Source organism: Microtus oregoni, unplaced genomic scaffold, assembly GCF_018167655.1.
Source record: "Microtus oregoni isolate MIOR12 unplaced genomic scaffold, Mior012 000061F_ref0000440, whole genome shotgun sequence".
NCBI lineage: Eukaryota > Metazoa > Chordata > Mammalia > Rodentia > Cricetidae > Microtus > Microtus oregoni.
In genome coordinates, this window is record NW_024543871.1 from 4,465,815 (window position 1) to 4,485,711 (window position 19,897).

The following is a 19,897-nucleotide window of genomic DNA, read 5'->3' on the forward strand; positions in this document are numbered from 1 at the left end:
GGTCTGCAGCTCCTGTCTTAGTTTGCTTCTCTGCTGATGTAATAGACAACACGATCAAAAGCAACTTGGGGTCAAAGGGGCTTTTTTCATTTTACAGTTTACAGCTTATCATGGAAGGAAGTCAGGCCAGGAACTCGAGGCAGGACTCTGGAGGCAGGAACTGAAGCAGAGAAATTTAAGAGGAATGTTTGCTTTCTGGCTTGTTTTCATGGCTTGCTCAATATGCTTTTTTTTTATCCCGCCCAGGCCCATCTGCCTAGGGGTGGCACCACTCACAGTGGGCTGGGCCCGCCAACATCATTCATCAAGAAAATACCACACAGACTTGCCTATATGTCAATATGATAGAGGTATTTTTTTTCAAATGAGGTTATCACAAACTTTAGCTTGTGACAAATGAACAAAAATCTAATCAGCATAGCTCTTGAGAAACATTATCTGAAGTTGTCTGACTCACATACAAAAGGAAAAAGAAAAACAAACAATGCACCCAAGTTCAGGAGAAAGGTTTATCTGGCTAGCTCTAGCTTTGGTTCTCAATAGGTTATATGGTTTTGTTTGGGGGATGCAGTAGTTTGAAAGTAATTGGCTCCCACAATCTCATAGGCAGTGACACTATTAGGAAGGGTGGCTTTTTTGGAGTGGGTGTGGCTTTGCTGGAGGAAGTATGTCACTGTGGGAGCCGGTTTTGAAGTTTTCTATGCTTGGGATACCTAGAACCCAGGGTCTAAGAGCACTTCCTGTTGCCTGCAAGATGTGGGACTCTCTAGCACATCTGTTGGCCCGCTGCCATGCTCCCTGCCATGATAATAATGGATTGAAGCTCTGAAATTGTAAGCGAGCCCCCTCAATGAAATGTTTTCCTTATAAGAGTTGCCATGGTCATGGTGTCTCTTCACAGCAACAGAAACCTTAACTAAGACTAAGGGATTTGTTTATTATTTATTTATTTATTGTTTGTTTGTTTGGTTTTTCGAGAAGGTTTCTCTGTGTAGCTCTGGCTGTCCTGAAACTCACTCTGGAGACCAGGCTAGCCTCGAACTTACAGAGATCCACCTGCCTCTGCCTCCTGAGTGCTGGGACTAAAGGTGTGTGCCATTACCACCTAACTTGATTTATTTTTTTTAAGAAAGGGTCTCATGTATCCCAAGCTGGCTTTAAATTCACTATGTCACTGAGGATAACCTCCCAGGTGCTGAAATTATAGGTATGTACCACCATAGTAAGTTTACATGGTACTGGAGATCAAACTCAGGGCTTCATGCATGCTGGGCAAGTGCTGTATGACCAATTGAGCTACATGCCAATCAGTCCTCAAGAGATTGTAGCCACAGTAATCTTAGGCTTGAAGTAGCCTCTTCAAAGTGTGTCAACTGGCTGGTCCACAGGGAAAAAAGATGGGAAAGGGTAGAACTCATTTTCTCCTTATTAGTTCTAGTTTCTCACCTTTCATTCTTTTCCTTCTCTCCTCTCTTTTGGGTGGGGTTTGAGATATGTAGCCCTGATTGGCTTCCTAGGTAGCTAAGGGTGATCTGGAAATCCTGGTCTTCCTGCCTCCACCTCTGCCTCCAAGGACTAGACTACAGGCTTGTGCCAATAGTCTGTTTTCTTTCTTGAATTAAGGTCTTACTATGTAGACTAGGCTGGCTTGAGATTCCTAACCTGCTTGCCTTGGCTTCCTGAGTATTGGGATTAGAGTACCGAACCACTGCAGTTAGTTTCACCTTCTGGTTTGAGGACTCAAACATGCCTGGCTTAATGCACAGCAACCAACCCAAGAGAGCAAGGGAGAAACCACAAGGCCTTTAATGACCTCACCTTAAATGTCATGCATCGCCACTTCTGTATTCTATCAGTCACATGAGCCAGCACTAATTCTATGCAAAAGAAACACATGTAAGCACACGACTAGTAAGAGATGAAGACTGTGGGATGTCATGTAGTAGCAGACACATTACCTTTGGAGGTGGCCTTTGGTTGAGTGAACTGGAGAGCCAGCGAAGGGATCTGAGCAGAAAAGTGATCTATATTGTGGTTTCCACGTGTAACTGGCTGCTGTGGAAACAAAGGGGAGAAGGAACTGAGAAGACCAATGAGGAAGGTACTGCAAGCCAGGAGAGGGATGGACTTGATGAAGGAGGGGGGTGACGTTGATGGAAACTGGTATTCTGAACCTATTTGAAGAGAGCAATGGCAAGCTTTCCTGGTGGGTTGGATGTGAGATGAGAGGGTCTAGATGTGTCCAGGGGTTGGGGGCCACAGCTGTGGGGAGAAGGCTTACCTAGTATGCAGAGTCCCCAGTTCACCAGCAAAGCATAAGCAGGGCGTGGCAGTACACACCTATAATCCCTGCAACAGGGAGGTAGAGAAAGGAAGATAAATTCAAGGTTGGGCCTACAAGAGAGCTCAGCAGGTAAAAGCATCTCTCTTGCAAGCATGGTAGCCTGAATTTGATTCCTGGAAGCAATGGTAGAGGTAGAAAACTACTGAAATATGCCCTCTGACCCCCACATATACGTGCCTGTCATGTGCCTGTGGAACGGACAAGCCTGTACTTAAACACATCTCTCTCACACACACCTTAATAAGAAAAAAGAAAAAAGTTCCAGCTATGTAATAAGCCTGGGATATACAAGACTGTCTTGAAAAACAACAAAGGAAGAGCTAGCGAGAGGGAGCAAAGGGTAAAGAGACTCACTAACAAGCCTGGCGGCCTGACTTTGATTCCTAGAACCGAAATGGTGGAGGGAGAGGCAACTCTAGCAAGCTGTCCTTTGACCTCCACACACGTGACATGGCATCTGCTCCCGTGAATAAACTGAAAATTCGTAAAAGATGACTTTTAAGGATTTTCCAAAAATGAGTTTGACATAGATCTTCCCATAAATGAGCTTACCCCATCGGAGAGAAGAGACATTTATATAAGCAGCCGTACTGTGTGACATACTGCACTGCGCGCTGTAACAAAGCACTGACTTTCACCATGAAGTGAGATGGAAAAGTTCTAGAAATGGACAGTGTGATGGTTGCGCAATAACAGGAATGGACGCGATGCCACTGAACTATGCACTTCCTGCCAGATCCCAAAGACACCCAGGAGATGGACTACTCACAGAACCCATGGCTCCACCCAGCACTTCTCCCCCCACTCCCTACCCTTGAAAGACCCTCAGAGAGGACCTTTCCTCTCTGATGACGACCCCAGAACCAGGACACTCCGAGACCAGGCCACAGGATACAATTAGCAAGAGGTTTATTGAGTAAACACAGGTACCTGCGGGCAGCAAGTCTTTCGGAGGACTTGCACGCTCCCAGGTTGGAGCAGTGGGTTTTTTATAGGGTAGGGAAGCAGAAGCGCGGTGACAGAAGCGAGAAGCATAGTTACAGGGTTCTGATTGGGCAATTTAAATAAGGCTCGGGTTCAAACTGAGTACAGTTCTGTAGTTTCCAAGAAATCAGATATGCATGCTGACTCGGCCCATCTAGGGTACAAACTCTTCTTCTGGACCCCAAGTCCCCTGCTGGCAGTCCAGATGGTCGACCATAGATATCCTGTCTGGCCCAACGCCCTTGCCCCTAAGTTGACCAACGCCCTTGTCTCTAAATTGAACTCCCCTGTCCTAGCTTTCAGTTATGTTGCTCAAAAATTCAAGCCTTGCAAAATATCGTTATTGCTGCTGCTAACTTAATGCTGCTAGGTAGGGGTCTTTCACTGTTGGTAGGGGTCTTTCACCCTGAACCTTTCCTGTCCAGGGACTAACCTTTGCTTCCCTTTCCCCAGCTTCTCATTCTTATACAAACCTGCCATTTTCTCCAAGAGTACTCTTGGTCCTTGGCTTCTCTCTTGATTCTCTTGCCCCCTCTCCTTTTCTCTTTCTCTTCTCTTCCTCTCTTGCTCCTTGCTCTCTCTCGTGGCCTAGTTCAGCCTTGGCCCTCCCAGATGCCTCTGACTGAATCCTCCTCTTCAGCCATACCTTGGAGCGGTCATGTGCTCATTTTCTTTCACTTACAATGGTTAAAATAGTAAATTTGTGTATGCTTTACAATAAAAACAATGCTATCTGATCGGGACATAATCTCGAATGTATAATCTCAGCACTCAAAAGGTGGAGGCATAGGACTGCCATGAATGAGTTTGAGACCAGCTTGGAATATGTAGCCAGAGAAGGCTAGGTAGCACAGCCTTGCCTCACAAAATAAAGCCAGGCGTGGTGTGTCAATCACATTACTGCAATACCCCCAGGCAAGAAGATCAGCAATTCAAGGTTGTCCTCAGCCAAGTAGCAAGTTTACAGCAAACACGAGGTACATGAGACCTTGATGCAAAAAACCCAAGCCAGCACTTAAAAGGATCACTGGTTTCAGGCTGGCCTGGCCTACACAATGACTTCTGAGACAGCCTGGGCTATTTAGTGAGGCCTTGTCTCAAAAAACAAAATAACAAAAGCCCCAAACAAAAATAAAGACTCTAAAAAACACTTTAAGTTCAAAGAATAAACGAGAACAGAAAATGAGAAAACATAATCTTCAGGTAAGGGGGTTAGAGAAGGCGCTGTTTCTGTTGAGCTAATTTCAATAAATTACCAGAAGGCAGGGAAACTGGCAAGAGAGCCAGGGCAAGATAAGTAGTTTTCTTAGAAGCCACTATACATTGTCATAGTGGAGCGTGAACTCACAGCTAAGGGGATTTACTCTTATCCTGACGTCAGAATGGAAGGATTTAACTCAGCCTCCTGAAAGCTAGACTGGGGGAAGTGGGACAAGCCTAAGACCAGAGAAATCCGACTGGGTGATGGTTGGGCAGATGTGTGAGCAGAAGATCCAGGGTTGAATAACACAGACTAGCACAAGTACTTCAGCCTTTTTAAAATGTGGCGATGACAGACCAACTTACTATAAAGACAAAGAAGGGTCGCTTGAGGTGAATTTTTGTTTGTTTTGTTTTGAGACAGGGTCCCATTCATCTTAGGCTGGACTCAAACTTGCTACCTTGAACTCCTGATTTTTCTCAAGGAAATTGAAGGTGGCTTGATAAGATTTTCATCTAAAGAAAAAAAAGGGGGGAGGTTACTAATTCATATTTAAGTAAGAGTGCTCTGAAAAATAAGGTAAATATTTGTTTACAGTTTTGTTTTGGCAGTGATAAGGTTGGAATCCCAGACCTCACACACACTAGACAAGTGCTCCACCAATGAGTTCCATCCCCAGTCTTTGCAGGCAATTGCTATTATCACAGTAGATCAGAAGGAATCCTCAGCGCTCTAAGAGTAACACCAGGGCCTGGATTCATCTCTGGAACCCACGTGCTGGGAGAGAAAGAACTCCCCAAGTTGCCTCTAGCCTCACACACTAAATCAGTGTAGTCATTTAAAAGAAAAAAAGATGGCATCAGAAGAGGTTTTACGTTAGTAAAAGTTTAAGGGCCAAAAATACTCTTCTTCTTTTCCAAGTTCCTTTTCATCAAAGGCAGCATTATTTAACCAGGCAGATGGTACTCATGATCTTGGAAATGAGATTCAGAATCCATCTTACTACACTAGCCACCAAGTGCCCACATTCCTGAAACCTAAATTCACGTTTCTCTGACAACCCTACAAGCATACATATCTGAATAACCTAGGGGCATGATCATCATTTTGTGTACAAAGACTTCTTCGTGTTTCTTTTCCATCTTCGTTCTTTTCCTTTTTTTTTCTCTTCGCAAATCAAACATCTCTCACTTTCTCTAGGTCTCAGTTTCCCCCGGACAGGGAGTTTAATAGGGGTGTCCTGCCATTTAGGCTTTACAAAATAACAACAAAGAATACGTTATAAAAGTCCCTGGTATCCAGTAAGGAACCAGAATGTTCTGATCCTTCCCCCTCGGATTTTAATCCTCTTACCTGTATTCCCCTACTCCTCACCCTAAAGTCCAGGTAAAGACCATGGGGGGAAAACAAAAAGTCCTGGATGCTAAAAGAGGAAACGCATGAGTTGGGGGCGGGGACTGCGAGGTGACCTGTGCGCATGTGCACCAGCTGGGTCAGGGTCTGGCTTGGAGCAGGAGGGGGGGGGTCGGGCTGCATAATGAGAAGGACTGGCTTTTTTTCTCCATGCCCCCTTCCGGCTCCAGAAAGTGGCGGGACGTTGGCGGTCGCCTGAGCGGGTGATACGCTAATCGAGGGCCACTTGGGCCCGAGCGGTAGGTTGGAAGATGGCAGAGCGGAAAAGAAGGAGGGGCTTTGTCAGGCGGGAGCCAAGCACCCCGGGGGGGGGAGGTGGGAAGGACATGGCCTTAGGCCAATGGCTGGGCTGGCCTGGAAAGCTGGCAGACTGCACCCTGTGGCTTTTTTGACGTGGACGCACTTGGTTCCGGTCCCAGAGTTTTCTCTGAGAGGACCGTCCGGCCTGTGGAGGCCGAGGGAGGGGGTCATAGCGATTTCCGTTTCCTTCTCCTAGGCCGCGGCCGGCCGCCCAGCGGAGTTGGGTTTTCCTGATCCGGCTCGGGCTGCCCCTCCTATGGGACCCTCCCCTCGGGAACGGTCGCTCATGGTGCTTGGGACAAGCTCACTCTGTGTGGTGGGTACAGTTCTTGTGGGTTTCCCGCCCTCCCCTCCTTTTCCTCTCTCCTCCCTCCTCCTCCTCCCCGCCCTCATCCTCTTCCCCCTCCCTTCCGCTTGGGCTAGTTCTGCCTAGTTGGGCGGGAAGGCCGCGCCTGCCCGCTGGGAATGCTGGACTGGGCTCCTTGTCCAAAGTTCCCGGGATTGATCCTGGAAGCCGTGGGTAGGGTGGCCGGCTTCAAGCTTTCGGGTCAGCCTCCTTAAACTTCGTGACACCTAAGGTAAATCTAGTTAATTAAAAAAAAAGGTGATCAACCTCCCTATCCCCCCAGTCTCACGTATGGGGCAGGAGAGTGTGTTCCTGGCAAGGCTGTGCGAAACCAGAAGAATGAGGGCCAAAGAGCTTCCAGAGGAGGAAATAGCTGATCATTCTTGCCACCCCTGGTCACTTGCCCTGCATGGTTTTGAAAGAAAAATGTCAAATTGACTTTCAGTTTCATTATTGTAACTCCACAGTTTGCTTGAGTTGGGGAGGTGTTGTTCTTCTAAGGGAGGGCAATGGTGACTGCAGTGGCGCTCCAGAAAGGAAGACGTTTTCACGGAAACTTTGGGAAGAACAAACTTCCCAGATTTTATTAATCTACTACTTTGCCTTCAAGCACAATTATGTCACTACTTCCGTCATCACATCCGTACCTTGATAATGAGCCAGTCATCACATCTGTGCCTTGATAATGAAGGAGTCATTGAGATTTAATCTTGTAAGACTGGGGATTGCTGTAGTATTCTTCGTTCTTTTCTCCTTAATACTTTTTTTTTTTTTTTGGTGGCCAGTTCAAGAGAACACTATTAAGAGCCGGCCATCTTAGAATCAGCTATGATTCTTTTAGAGTTGGCTCAATCCTTTGCTTTACAAAACAGAAACTGAGGCTCAAGGTTTCATGACTTGCCTAAGGTTACAAGATTAGAACTCAGTTTCCGTGGCTCCTGACCACCTCGCTCCTGTAGCTTCATATATCCTCTAAGTACAAAATCTAACACTGTTCTTTGTAACATTTCTGTACTGCATAATACTAATTCATTTTGGCGCCCGCACCTTTCCCAGTGAACTGAACATGTATGTACTGAACATATGTGTAAAGATTGTGCCTGGGATTGCTTTCCCCCATTACTTAAGAACGGAAAACATCTTAGGCCAAACAGAATTCTGACAGACACAAAAACCTAAGTTTGTGTCTTCTTGGACTGGGTTCCCTGGATCCTTGAAAGACACATCGGAAAAGTGATTAACACTGGATACTTCGAAGAAGAGAGATGGAAAGCTTTTCTCTTTGCTTTTCTCCTGTGCCTTAAATGTATGTTTGAATGTTTTGCTATAAATGAGTTTTGATTTTATTACTAAAAAGTTTTAAAGTATACAAAGCTGGGTATCAGCATAAGTATTTGGAATAGGTATTTATTGCCATATCTAGTCATGTCAGTGATTTATACTATATAATAATGTGTGGCTTATGTTGTCTTAACAGAGCAGGTTTGATTATTTGGGTATTCATGTTTCTCTTTTGACTACCACTTATTGTTCCCCTGTTCGTGTGAAATGGTAAAAAGGTTATGGTAGGCTTCCTGATTATCAAATTGTGTAGCAAACTGTAGAATTCAGATATCAAACTTGACATGTAGATAAATCTGAATCACATGGTCTTTCTGAATTACAATTATTTTTTTAAAAATTTTGAGCATGTAAAGATTGTATTGGGAGATTTAGCTCAGTTTGGTACAATGAGTGCTTGCTTACCATGTACAAGGCTCTGGGTTTGATTTTGAACATCTCAAAGAAAAGGTTAAAAGTTGACCAGAGTACATTATATAATATGTGGAAATATAACATTGTTTTGTACAATGAATATACACCAATAGAAGAAAGGGTGGGGGGAAGCAAGACTTGGCAGCTTAATCACTGTAAACAGTGCAGGGTAACTGCAAATTCTTGTTCAACCTAGGCTACATTATGAGTCCCTGCTTCAAAAACAAAGATAGATTGAAGAGATGGCTCAGTGTTTAAGCTTCCTGACAGCTTGCTCTTCCAGAGGACCTGGGTTCTATTCCCAGCACACACACGGTTTCTCACAGCCAACTCTAACTCCAATCCCAGGGGATTCAGTGCCCCCTTTTGGCCTTCATGGGCACTGCATGCAAACCACCCATACACATAAAATTATAAAATAAAGAGAGTAAATGCTCACAATTGTAATGTCTGCATTTGATAGAAAAAGGATCATGTGCTCAAAGCCAGCTCTGGATGTATCAGACTGTACAAACAGAATCATAATCAATAATATTTTTATATAGCATTGTATTATTTGGTACTTAAGTGTTTGCTTTTTTCCATATTTACCAACCTCATTCACGTTATGCAGTTTTTAAAATGGTAAATATTTTGGATTGGGGATAAATGCTTCAAAGAGTTTGGGATTCTAATTCAGTACAGAATGTTTGCATAATATTCACTAGGCCCTGTAGTCAGTCCCTAGAACTTAAAAAGAACAGGTAAGACTGCACACATCCCCAGTATGAAATTCTCTTTTTCAGGCTGATAAGGATCCAAAGATGAAAAAATGAATTGCTCAGTGTTATATTGCTTATATTAGCAGACTTTGGATTGGGCTCTACATTCTAGTCTAGAACACTTGTAGTTTATTGTTTTCATTCAGTGAGGCCAGATAAGGCAACAAAATAATGCTGGCTAAAGGTTAGTCAGACATTTCAGTGGGCAAGCAATATAATTAATATGCCAGTTAATTTAGTATAGCACTTAGAATTTTAACATCAATTTTCCCCTTTCATGTTGTGCATTAATTTAGCCTATCCTCTGTATCTAATGATTGATAACTCCAAATGTAACATAGTGAGATTTCACTGTTTTTGCTTGATTCAACAGTTAAGTCTAGTAGCAAGTGCTAGCAAGAGGGAAAAGGCTATGTTTTAGAAGATAAACATTTATTGAGTACCTAATAGGTGCCAAGAAACTACACTTTGTTTGAGAATCTAGAGATGAATAGATATCATATACAGTCATATACATTTGTAATTTTTGTACTTGGGAAAGTTAGGCAAGAAGGTAACATGTACTAGGACAGCCTGCGCTGCATATTGAGACTACCCACCTCAAAAAAGGCATTAAAAGATGAATAAGGTAAAGTGCCCTTGTTATTTTGAGGCAATAAGATTATGATAAGCTGGTGATTCTTAAATTTTATCTCTGGGGTAATCTGTTAATAGTATTATATAACCTGTTAACATTGTTTAAGGTCATTGTACATGTCGATTCAAGGAGACAGACAGACAGTATTAGAAAATGAGAAATTAATACTGAACTTAAATAATATACAGTGGAAAATACCCTGAATTGGATCCATTGGTACTTGTTTGTTTGTTTGTTTTGGGAGGAGTCTTGGCTTTATATCCAGTTATCTTTGGGATTGTGACTCTTAAGTGTTACCATGTTTATTTTCTTTTTCACAAAGATAGGTTTATTCTATTTAATTCAGTACAAAAAGTGTGTTTTGTGTATTTCAAAGGGCATGTTCTAGAAAGTTTATGAAGTTTGAGGTAGGATAGAAAACTAGGGCCCTGTTATTCAGTACTTTCACAATCAGAATTTTGTTGTGTTTCCTGTGTCAAAAAAGTCTCACAAGGGCCTGGATAGATGACTCGGGGGTTAAAAACTGACTGTTCTTCCAGAGGACCTGGGTTCAATTCCCAGGACCCACCTGGCAGCTCACAACTATCTGTAGCTCCAGTTCCAGGGGAGCTAACACCTTCACACCAGCGTACATAAAATAAAATTAAATAAATTTTATAAAGTCTTTAGTTCCAGGACAGGCTCTAAAACTACAGTGAAACCCTGTCTCAAACACCGCCCCCAACAAAGTCTTTCAAAATGTAATATTTGGGGGGGGGTCTGATTCACGAGGAAAGGGGTAAGTGCTAAGCTCCAGGCAGCTCCATGTCACTCAGGTCTCCCTTATTTTTTATTTTATTTGAGACAGTGTTTCTCAATGTGTAGAGCTTACTGTCCAGGAATTCTTTCTGTCTGCCAGGCCAAATTTAAACTCAGCGATCCAGCTGCTTCTGCTTCCCGAGTGCTGGGAGTAAAGGCTGAAAATAGAATTTTTATCTTATAACCTATTTAAACTGTACAGATTTGAGCTTCTTGATTTCAAAGATTCAGATTCTGTTATATTTTTAATTATGTCACTTTGTTGTTCTTGTTGTTGTTTGGTTACCTTGACATGGGATTTCTCTGTGTAGCCCTGGCTGCCCTGGAACTTGCTCTGTAGATCAGGCTGGCCTGGAACCCACAGAAATCCATCTGCCTCTACCTTCTGAGTCCTGGGATTAAAGGGACACACCACCACCTGAATCTTATTTTTTTATTTTGCATTTTGTGGCAAGGTTTTGCTGTGTAACTTAGACTGGCACATTTATATAGTGCCAGCTACTCTGGGTCTTAAGCAGAAAGATGTTTTTGGGGTGGATGTTTTTATTTTCAATTGATTTTTGCTGAACGATCTCTTGAGCTTGGGATTTTAAAAACAGACTGGCAACCGTGAGACCATGCCATTTTTAAAAGTCTTATAATAATATCAGTTATATTTTAAAGAGACAAGAAAGTAAGAGCAAGGTGAAAGTAGAACCTTAGTAACTTGTGGTTCATACTTTATTTTTTGAGATAGGTTAGACCCTAATGTGTATCTTCAGGGTGACCTAAAACCCTCCCCTTGCCTTATTGAGACTTCAGTTTCCTGAGTGCTAGGATTATAGATGGATGCTTCCACACCTAGCTTTCTTTCATTTAATTTTATGTATTTATTATTATTGTATATTTTATAAAACAATTTTATTATATGTGTTATAATAAAATATTTATTTTGTTATATTAGTGGTGGTGGTATTTTGAGATTCAATCTGTCTGTTTAGTTCTGGCTAGGTGTAAATGCACAGAAATCCTCCTGCCTCTGCCTCCTGAGTGCTGGGATTACTCAGAGCCTCTTGGCATTTAATTTCAAACTTCTTATGCTAAGTATTTCAATTTGAATTTTTTGGAAGTATAAATGGCAGTTGCTGGTCTGTTTTTGTTTTGTATGGTAAGTTCAGAATGGGATTTTAAAAAGAAAGAAGCAGACTTCTAGATTTGAGAGTAGGAAAATTTATGGGAGCTTGTAGGAGAAGGGCCCACTTTTTGTCCCGGCCACCCAGAACTGGAATAACCACACAGAAATTGTATTAATCAAATCACTGCTTGTCCCATTAGCTCTAACTTCTTATTGGCTAACTCTTATATCCATTTAACCCATTTCTATTAATCTGTATATTGCCACGTGGCAGTGGCTTACTGGGTAAAATTCCCAGCGTCTGTCTCTGGCAGCTCCATGGCTTCTCTCTGACTCTACTTTCTTTCTCCCAGCATTCAGTTCTGTCTTCCCCGCCTACCTAAGTTCTGCCCTATCAACAGACCAAGGCAGTTTCTTTATTAACCAATGAAAACAACATAGACAGAAGGACCTCCTACACCAGGAGCTCACAGACTCCTTTTCTGGGCAAACAGTTGTAGAGATAACATCAAAAATCAATGCATAAATTCTAACTATACCCATAATACCCCATATGGTGGTGCACACCTTTAATACTAGCACGTGGGAGCCAGAATGAGGCGGATCTCTTGAGTTTGAGGTCAGTCTGGTCTACAAAATGAGTTCTGGGCCAGCCAAATCTGCATGACACCTTGTCTCAAAAACCCAGAGACAAAAATGACATTGACTATAATATTAGATGAAGTTCTTAGTAAAAATAATTATTAACCCAGTGTTCATCAGTTAAGAGCACTTGTGGCACTTCTTCAGGACCATTTGGTCCCCAGCATACACATCATGTAGCTCACAGCTACCTGTAACTCCATTTCCTGGAAATGAGCCTTCTTGTAACCTGTTAGCACACCTTCATATATATTTGAGCATGTTTTGTTGTGTAGCCCATGCCAGTCTGGTATTCCCTGTGTACCCCCGGGAGGCCTTGAATTTGGGATCCTCCTACCTCAGCCTCATGAGGAATTGGGATTATACATGTAATTTGCTCTACCTGTTTCATGATCTGGTTTTATAGTTATTTTCAAGAATTTGAGACATGGTGAAAAGCAATTAATTACTAATCGTAGACCGGGAATAAGTAACACTGATTGAATGGTCAGACTGAGTGAGTTTAGACGTTTTACATTTTGAGGTAAGGCATGCTATGTAGCCCAGGTAGGACTTGAATTCGTTTTTTTTGTTGTTGTTTTGTTCTGTTTTTGTTTATCGACACAGGGTTTCTCTGTATAGCTCTCGCTGTCCAGGAACTCCTGTTGACTAGGCTAGCCTTGAACTTACAAGATCAACCTAATGGCAAGCACCACAGTCACCCAGCTGGGATTTGGATTCTTAATCTTCCTGCTTTAGCTCCATGGTCTTGAATGCTGGGATTATAGGTCTGATATATCCATGTCAGGCTAAGATCAACCTTTTTTTTTTTTTTTTGATTTTCAAGACAGGGTTTCTCTGTAGTTTTGGAGTCTGTCCTAGAACTCACACTGTAGTAGACCAGGCTGGCCTTGAATTTACAGAGATCCATTTCCTCCCCAAGTGCTGAGATTAAAGGTGTGCTGTGACTGTGTAGAGTTGGCTAGTCGTGAATTTGTGGTTGGTCCTCCCATCTGCTTCATAAGTACTGAGATTACAGATAATGTGCCACCATGGCTGGCAAAGACTACCTTTTTTAAAGGGTATTTGGTTAAATGGAGAAAAGGTGCTGCTACTATGCATTCCATGGCATCTATACTTACGTGTTTAATTTATATTTTTATATATCTGTAACCATTTTTTGACCTTAGAACATAGACTTGGAGTCTGTCCAGGATGGGACACTATGTTAGTAGTTGTGAGTAGAGAAAGGAAGACTTTTAGTTCATGGACAGCCTTGGCAACATAGTAAAACCCTTTCTCAAAGTGAACAAAATAGGCCCCTCACTGTACATGCCTGTGTGATCTGATCTGACTTTCATGCTTCAGAACATTTTCAAGCATAGAAAGGTTGGGAAGCCTCACATTTTCTTATACCTCTGTAGATGCTACCAGTAATATTTATGGTACTTTCTCTAGAACCATATTAATAACAAACGGGTTTTTTCTCTTTCATTTGCTACGTTATGTCTGACAACCACCAGTCAGAACCACAGTTTGCCCATTTTATACCTGAGAGTTATAAGTGTGTTTTGTAAAGTTAAATCAGATATCACATATCAAAACCCCCAACTAAATTTTAAAAGTTCACTGACAAATTATAGTTATGATCAAAAGAAATATGGTAAAAGAAGGAAAGAGGACAAGATATGAAATTACACAAATATATACTTAAATTCATTTCTTTTCAGCATGTTTTCTAGATTGGAGCAAATATTTACCTACAGCTAAGCATTTAGTTATAATATGGTGTTAAGGAAAATAAAAATTGCAAGGTAATGTTTGGTACTTGAGAACATTAAATACATACTCTTTTTTGTTTTTTTGAGACAGGGTTTCTCTGTGTAGCAGCCCTGGCTGTCCTGGAACTTTCTCTGTAGAAACAACCTGGCCTCGAACTCACAGAATCCCTCTGCCTCTGCCTCTGCCTCCTGAGTGCTGGGATTAAAGGTGTGCGCCACCACCACCCAGTTTAAAAAATACTTTTAAAATCAAGGCTAGCATAACTGAGGTAGATTACTTTCTCCAGTATTTAAGCTAAAACCCAAGTTTAGTGATGCATGCCTATAAGTACTTGGTAGGTGAAAGGAGGAGGATCACGAATTGTAGGCCAGCCCACGATACATAGTAAGTTTTAAGCCTGATTTTCATGACACCTTACCATTAAGAAAAGGTAAAATTAATTCAATAAAGATAAAACCTAGACAGACTACACCTACTAAATGTTTTAGTATAGACAACAAAGTTGTTTACAGATAGAGCAAAATATTTGTTGTGGGAAAAGGAAAAAAAATAGACTCCCGTCAGGAATTTGTTTCAAGGGCTTGACACAGTGGTGCGTGTTTGTCATTCCAGCACTCAGGAGACCAAAGCAGAAAGATCACAACTTTTGAAGTTAGCCTGAACTACATAATGTGACTCTATCTCAAAAATAATAATAAAATAGCTAGGCATATTTTATATTACAGCGGTCTACACCTCTGTAATCATAGCACTTGGGAGATAGAGACAGATGGATCAAGAGTTCCAATCAAGATCTGTTGTAATAAGAGCAGCGGGGCCACCCACATGGCTAGCTTATGCCCCAAAATAATTACACGGAAACTGTATTCTTTTAAACACTGCCTGACCCATTAGTTTTAGCCTCTTAACCCATTTTTAATAATCTATGTAGCACCACGAGGTGCGCTTACCAGGAAAGATCTTAATCTGCATCTGTCTGGAGTGGGAAAACCATGGTGACTCTCTGATTCAGCTTTTTTCTCCCAGCATTCTGTTCTGTTTTCTCCGCCTACCTAAGGGTTGGCCTATCAAATGGGTCTAGGCAGTTTCTTTATTAATAAGAAATCACTCTCACATCATTTCCCCTTTTTCTGTTTAAACAAAAAAGAAAGGCTTTAACTTTAACATAGTAAAATTACATATAGCAAAACAGTTATTATGCAAGAATTACAGTTACATTATTTATATCTATTTTATCCTTTATAATAACTAAGGAAAACTATGATTATCTATCCATTCTTCAACTCCATCAAAGACTCCAGAAAGATACAATATTACCTAAGTAAACAAGAAATAAGAAAACTCTAGAAATGACAGAGACATCTCACTGCCTGTATAGTCACCCAAAGTTCTTTTGTACCGTTGGGGCATCCATCTTCGGCCTACAGGCCCATAGTATCCAGCAGACATTTCCATGAAGCAGGAAATTTCAAAGGCAGTTCAGTCACTATCTGCTGTGTCCTGCAGAATGTCTTGCAGACTCTATGAATCAGAAACCCCGAAAGATCATCTCACCTTTAGGCAAGTTCAGCAGTCCTCTCTCTGCAGGTTCTTTGTGTCCAGTTTATGCAACAGTCCAGGCAAGAACAGTTTCTTGCCCAAATGGCTATCAAACTCCATAAGGAGCCTCTTCGATGCCCATCTTCTTCTCGAAGTAGATTGGTGCCGCCAGGAGCAGACATGTCTCATTGTCATGAAAAGTCCTAAGTTATTAAAACATTTAAAATGCCATGCTCTATAATCTTTGAAAAATATGAAGAATGCCTATCTAAAATATATCTATGTACATCTAGAAAATCTTAACTAACATGACTACAAGCTTGACTATTATTATCCATTAACAACCTATATACATTACATTTTACACGAACTACACAATCACAATATCTTAATCAATAGCAGAAATATGCATATACATATAACAAAATTGACCTTAAAATCCATAACAATGTAAATTATTCATATCTATATCATATCCCCCTTTAAATGTAAAAGAACATTTATAAACAATGTTTGGGAACATGGGCACAGTTTTTTCTCTCCAAACTGCCTCCTGCTGAACGGGGGCGCTGTTAATCAGATCATTTAGGGTGTAACCTGTGTGCCAGGTTTATCTCAGTTGGCAGTTGAGTGAAGTAATTTTTTGAGGGTGTTCACAGCAACTTTTCGGGAGGTCATGGTCTATCATACCATATCGGGATAGAATCAATCCACAGGGTCTGGTCCTCTGTGAAAACAAAAGAAGACCCTCTCCAAAGCATCATATCCTTAGACCCAAATTTTGAAATTGTAATACTCTTATATCCATTCTGGTTTAGCTTGGCAGCCCATTTAATGAAATGTCTCTCTGTACTTAGCTCCTTCACAGTCAAAAATTTTAAGGAAAACACAATGTACATAATCCAGACTCTCTGTGAATTTTCCATTTTTATGTGGATTATTTTTTTTTATTTCTTTTAATCTCTTAACTATCTGTACTCTGTCTCTTTAAAGACTTTACCTTTTTTTTAAGACATTAACTTTATTCTTTATATTCTTTTTCTTCTCTCTCTCAAGCCTACGTACATTCATCCAACAGTGTCTGAATCTGTTTTATTGTGAATCTGTAATTTTTTTTTTTACTATCCAGGAGCACTTTGTTTTGCTCCTTTAAATCACTAAGCGTTTAAGAATCTAAGCTGTGACATTCCTAGGTCAAAAACCAGGTACTGCCTGCTGGCCCCGCCCAGTCCAACATGGCGGAGCCGCTCATGCCTCTGATCCTTGCACATTGCACCACTAGCATGGCAGAGCTGCTTGTGCCTCTGAGCTGCGCACAGTTCCATGTACAGAGCAGTCCACATTGACATCAAGCAAGCCGTAGCATTTTACTCCAAATGCTCCATTCAAAAGCTCTGTCTCCTGCAGGAGCCAGACAGAGATCATAATGGCGGCACAGCCCAGAAAGCCGGCATTTTAAAACAGCCAGTTTTTTACTGCTGCTGAGTCAGGATAATTTCTTTGTGGCACGCAACCCAGAAACAGCAAAAAGCTGTCTTAAATTCTCTCTCTCCTTTTTAAGCCCTCTCAGGTTTTACGTGGAGTTCATTAGCACGTTGGGTGCCACTCTGTTGAAATAAGAGTGGTGGGCTGCATCCCTGGCACCCGGCCGCCCGCACGGCTAGCTTTACCCGAAATAATTACACGGAAACTGTATTCTTTTAAACACTGCCTGGCCCATTAGTTTTAGCCTCTTAACCCATTTATAATAATCTATGTACGAGGTGCGCTTACCAGGAAAGATCTTAACCTGCATCTGTCTGGAGTGGGAGAACCATGGTGACTCTCTGATTCAGCTTCTTTCTCCCAGCATTCTGTTCTGTTTTCACCGCCTACCTAAGGGTTGGCCTATCAAATGGGTCTAGGCAGTTTCTTTATTAATAAGAAATCACTCTCACATCAAAGATCCGTGCTGGTGAGATGGCTCAGTATGTGAACTTTCTTGCCTCCAGTCTGATAACCTGGATTAAGTCCCATAGTGAAATGAGAGCGCCAGTGACTGCGAGTATTCTTCTGCACATGCTCCCCAAACTAAATAAATAAGTAAATGTGATTTCATATTTTTTTTTTTTTGGTTTTTCGAGACAGGGTTTCTCTGTGGCTTTGGAGCTCGTCCTGGAACTAGCTCTGTAGACCAGGCTGGTCTCGAACTCACAGAGATCCGCCTGCCTCTGCCTCCCGAGTGCTGGGATTAAAGGCGTGCGCCACCATCGCCCGGCGTGATTTCATATTTTTAAGTTCATGACTAACCTTCCATGCCCACTATAAAACAAGTGTATGGCTAGCCTGAGCTATGTGAGGCCTCATCTCAAAGTAAACAAATAAAAAAGGTTGTTTAGCACTTGCTTGAGATTCCTAGCATGAACATAAGATAAATATTTCATGCTGGGGTTTCAAAGTACAGCCTGGTAAAATGTTTTCCTTGCATGCATGGGCCTTGGTTTCCATCCCAAGCATATTTAATTATTATTAAATTAATAATTTATTCTGTGAAATTTCTAGGTTAAGTAATATAACCCACTTGCCAAAACGTTCACTAAATGAACACCGACAGGGCATTGTGAGATCACCTGATTGTCAATACTGACCCTGATCCCAGAGTTATGTAATCAAGTACAGAAGATCAGAATAACTTGTCAGTAATCAGCTATGTGGCCTTGGTCAAATTTTCTTTTCTGTGTGCCTTAGTATCTGTATCTATGAAAGGAGCGATTTCTGCTCTCCTGTTCAGCACATAGTCTCATATATGAAATTTTTTAATCTTTTGAGACTATCTCACTTTGTACCTCTAACTGGCCTGAACTCACAAATGTCTGCTGCCTCTGCCTCCCAAGTACTGGGATTAAAGTCATGGATACCATGCCCAGTTCATTGTGTGCAAGTTTGCTTTTGAATGGCTATAAAATGAAATATTTCTAATTTTCAGTATAATTGTTTCTCAATCAGCTGCCCCTTTGTAAGATATATGAGGGATAGAATAAAAAGGAAAGTAAAATGAGAGACATTTTTGGCTAGAGGTAGGCATAATCCTTTGTTCTTATTAGGTTTTTAAAAACCATTGTCCTTTTTCCTTTTTTAATTTCTTTTTTGAGACAGGGTCTCACTATGTAGCCTTAGGTGAGTTGTAATTCACTATGTAGATCTGACTGGACTCAGATTCACAGATTTACCTGACTATGCTTCCCTAGTGCTGAGAGATTAAAGGCATGCATCATCAGGTCCTCCTAATTATTTTTACATGCCAGTATATTAATGGTTAACTACAGATCAGTTAAAAATGCTTTTAAACAAAACCCATTTATTTTCAACTCAAAACTAATGAGCCAGATAGAAATGTGGCTTATACCGGTAATACCAGCATTGGTAAGCTAAAGCAGGAGACATTGCAGACCATCATGAGCTATCTAGTAAGTTCTAGGCCAACACAACCCATTGTACAGAGTAAGATCCTATCTATCTCCAAAATTGAGAAATTTACCCTCCTCTCCAGCAAAGTGACAATCAGGATTAAGTGGGTTTTTTCCCCTTTTTGTAGCTGAGTTATTTCCACGTAACCAGTGGATCAAAAAGCATTTGTTTCCTGGCAAGTACCAGGAACATAACCTGTCCATCGCTAAGACTTCACCTTTATCTTCTCCATCTCTTGTCTAACCTGTTGATCAACACTGTTAACATCAATTTACAGTTTCTCCTCTCTTGTTTGTTTTCCTCCTAGACAGTTATCTAAGTAGCAAACTGGCAGGAAATCTTAGACTAGGTAGCAAACTAAAGAATGTATTGTTCTCTCTTCCGTAATTTATGAAACTTGTCTTTAATGGAAAGTCAAAACCTGGCAGTACAAGGCCCCAATACTCAGCTTATTAGGTCAATGTATTCACAGATGAAGGAAGCATTTTGACATGGATAGTAGCCAGATGACACTCTTGTGGGCAGGATTGTATAATGATCCCCTGACAAATTAAGAGTCTGCCTGCTTATTCTATTTATTAGAGTTCAGTATACTAGCTGGATAAAAAAAAAGAAAGCACAAAGAAGAAAATAAATCAGTAATAGCATTACCCAGAGATAACAGGTTTTTTTTAATAGGGTCTCCCATTGTGATCCAAGCTGGTTTGGAAATCACTGTGTATCCCAGGCTAATCTCAAACTTTGAGCAGTTTTCCTGCCTCAACCTCCTGTATATGGAGATACATTTGTCAGTCACCATGCCCTCAACAATAGAATTTCAGTGTATAACACTGCCATTTTATATGTTCTTATTAT

The 19,897-nt window shown here is 41.3% G+C and overlaps 1 protein-coding gene and 1 long non-coding RNA gene across 2 annotated transcripts in view; one reads left to right on the forward strand and one right to left on the reverse strand.

Moving 5' to 3' along the window:
* Positions 1–2,001: 2,001 nt before the first annotated feature.
* On the reverse strand, positions 2,002–4,991 carry LOC121439529. Its single transcript, XR_005973260.1, has 3 exons — positions 4,895–4,991; positions 2,282–2,349; positions 2,002–2,055 (listed from the first exon to the last, which is right to left on the reverse strand). It is a non-coding gene; the product is annotated as an uncharacterized LOC121439529 (long non-coding RNA).
* Positions 4,992–6,696: 1,705 nt separating this feature from the next.
* The window catches only part of LOC121439471 (X-linked inhibitor of apoptosis), a 46,233-nt gene continuing 33,032 nt past the window's right edge, over positions 6,697–19,897 (forward strand). The window contains exon 1 of the mRNA XM_041639965.1: positions 6,697–6,820. The gene's annotated coding sequence lies outside the window, so the exon portion shown is untranslated. The remainder of the gene's footprint in view (positions 6,821–19,897) is intronic.